Source organism: Rhagoletis zephyria, unplaced genomic scaffold, assembly GCF_001687245.7.
Source record: "Rhagoletis zephyria isolate East Lansing unplaced genomic scaffold, Rhagoletis_zephyria_1.1 Rzeph_scaffold_01598, whole genome shotgun sequence".
Lineage (NCBI taxonomy): Eukaryota > Metazoa > Arthropoda > Insecta > Diptera > Tephritidae > Rhagoletis > Rhagoletis zephyria.
In genome coordinates, this window is record NW_016158682.1 from 11,721 (window position 1) to 14,650 (window position 2,930).

The following is a 2,930-nucleotide window of genomic DNA, read 5'->3' on the forward strand; positions in this document are numbered from 1 at the left end:
AAGAATGGGGTGTTATACAAAGATCCGGTGAAATATTTGGTAGTAGTTCCACAAGTAATGGAGGAAGAATTAATCCGCATGGCACACGGAGAGGGGCACTGGCCAGCTAAAAAGACTCAAGATTATATAGAAAAATCATTTTATATACCGAATATAGGACCCAAAATAGTAAAAATATTAAAAAGTTGTATCGAATGTATAATTGGAGAAGCAAAGACAGGCAAGAAGGAAGGTTCATTATCCCCAATAGATAAAGAAGACAAACCACTGGCGACATATCATCTGGACCACGTCGGCCCAATGGAACTGACACATAGAAAATACAACCACTTGCTTGTGTGGTTGTATCCTACTAAAAGTACAAATTCAGAAAATGTAGTAGATCGGCTTGAGAGGCAGGCTGCGGTATTTGGTAACCCTAAAAGGATCAATCCAGATCGAGGTACGGCTTTCACCGCCAAGAGTTTTAAAGAATACTGTAGTAGGGAAAATATTCAGCACCTCCTTATTGCCACAGGCGTTCCCCGTGGAAACGGGCAGGTGGAACGTATCCATCTCATTATACTTCCACTCTTAACTAAATTATGTAATAACAACCCGAAAAACTGGTACAAACATGTTGACAAAGTCCAGCGCCTAATTAATAATTCACCTTCAAGGAGCACTGGGTCGGCACCCTTTAAAATATTAACTGGGTTAGAAATGCGAACATCTGCTGATATATAACTTCAGGAATTATTAGATAAGTCAATAGTTGAGGAGCTAGAAATTGAGCGTGACAGTGTTAGGAAGAAAGCGTCAGAAAACATCTCTAGGATACAAGAGGAGAACAAGAGAACTTTTAACTCCAAACGCAAACAGGAAAACGAATACAATACTGGTGACTTGGTTGCTATTAAAAGGACTCAATAAGGGCCGGGTTTAAAACTCTAACCTAAGTTTCTGGGACCATATTCAATACAACAACGTTTACCACACGGACGATACGTAGTTGAGAAGGTGGGGGACCATGAAGGACCGCATAAAACAACAACGGTAGTTGAATACATGAAAGCTTGGGGCCCATCGTTCGGGTCGAACGACTTATCAGGACGGCCGAATGTGGGAGTGAGGAACGGACGTGCAACTAGAAGTGGACGAACATACTAACTACAGAAGCGGACGAACACATTAACTACATTGAATTGAAACCCTCCGGTCTTAACGTGCGAATCCTTAACTTGACGAACTAGACGAGATGCTTGTTGGACGAAGTACAGGCAGTTGCAGTTTAAACCTCGGGCGAGCAGCATCACAAGATGCGTAAAACTATTTAATTAACATTCATTAAGATATTAAAACCTAATGTGAACTATTAAATTAGCATTTATTAAAATTATACCTAATGTAACATATTTATTGAATAAATAAACAGTTCCAATATGTATAATAATCCTACACATATTTGCCTTAAATTTGTTTTTGCCTTTGTTCGTTTTACATCGGCGAGAAATAACCATTGGGAACAGCTGATCGTGTGTTGTTTACTTTTTGGTTTCTATCAGTGCGTAATAAACTTAATACTACAGCTTTCCAAATAGTCATAAATATCAGCGTCTATCAATCTACTGATTCTGACACTGTCAAACTGTTACAGAGATTTTCTTTGTTTCGAACCTACATAGAGTACAAGAAGCTTTTCAAAATGTCGTGTTCTTTTGAAAAATGTAATATTAGGAATAAAAGCGATGAAGTGAATTTTGTGTCCTGTTGGCTCTGCGATGACTTTACTCATGCAAAATGTGCAGGCCTTAATGGTAGAGTTATCGACATAATTAATGATGGCAAAGGACTTCGTTGGGCTTGTCCAAAATGTAGGAGGACTGATATTGACCTTTTTAAATTATTTAGGTCAACTAAAATGGGATTTCAGGAGATTGGAAAAGAAGTGAAACTCCTTACCGAAAAATTCAAAAGGTACGAAAATACTTTTAAGGAGTTTAGGTATATTGATACCCCACTTTCTCCTAAACTTAAACAACCTTCGAAAAAACATAAGCATGGCGGTGAAAAGATTATATTAAATCCCATGCCTATGGATACTGATTCACTACCGAATCCTTTTACCCCGGGTGCGAGCAATGAACTAATAATTTTTAACTGATCTAAACGTCAGAAAATTTAAGTTTTCGCAAAAAAGAAACATTTCATCTTTTAAAATTGATAATCTATTAAGTGGTTCGATAAACTTTTGAGTACTTCATTTTGGCCAAGTGGTGCGTTCGTTCGCGAGTTTGAATTTAGAACTCGACAGCAAAGGGAAAATGTTCGAATATCTGATCCCCCACATTTATCAAAAAACTGATAGCTAATTGTTGCTTCTGTATTTATTACCAGAATGTAAGAGGTTTAAATACAAAATTAAATGAGTTATACCTACAATCATTTGATCTTGATCACAAAATCTTAGTGTTAACTGAAGCTTGGCTTAAGCCAAATGTGCTAAATTCTGAAATTTTGTATAATAATGACGATATATATAGAAAGACCATTTAAATAAAATAGGGGGAGGTGTTCTTATCGCAATTCAAACAGACTTTTCTTCTGAAGAAGTTCAGATTACTGATACTGAAGTCATTGAATTCCTTTGCGTTCGAATGCGGTATCTCTCATGCAACGTTTACATTATTGTGATTTATATACCTCCTAATTCTGACCTTTCTATTTATGCAAAACATTCTTCGGTGCTGCTTTCTCTATTTGCTATGGTCAAGCCTTCTGACTCCGTTATCGTGTTGGGGGACTTTAATCTACCGTGTGTTTCTTGGAACTTAATTGACGGTAATCTTATACCAGATTCTTCACGAGATGTCTTTAATGTTGAAGACAGTAGGGGTATTCTCGAAGTCTTGCACGTTGCACGGATTGCACGAAATGCAAAAATACTATTC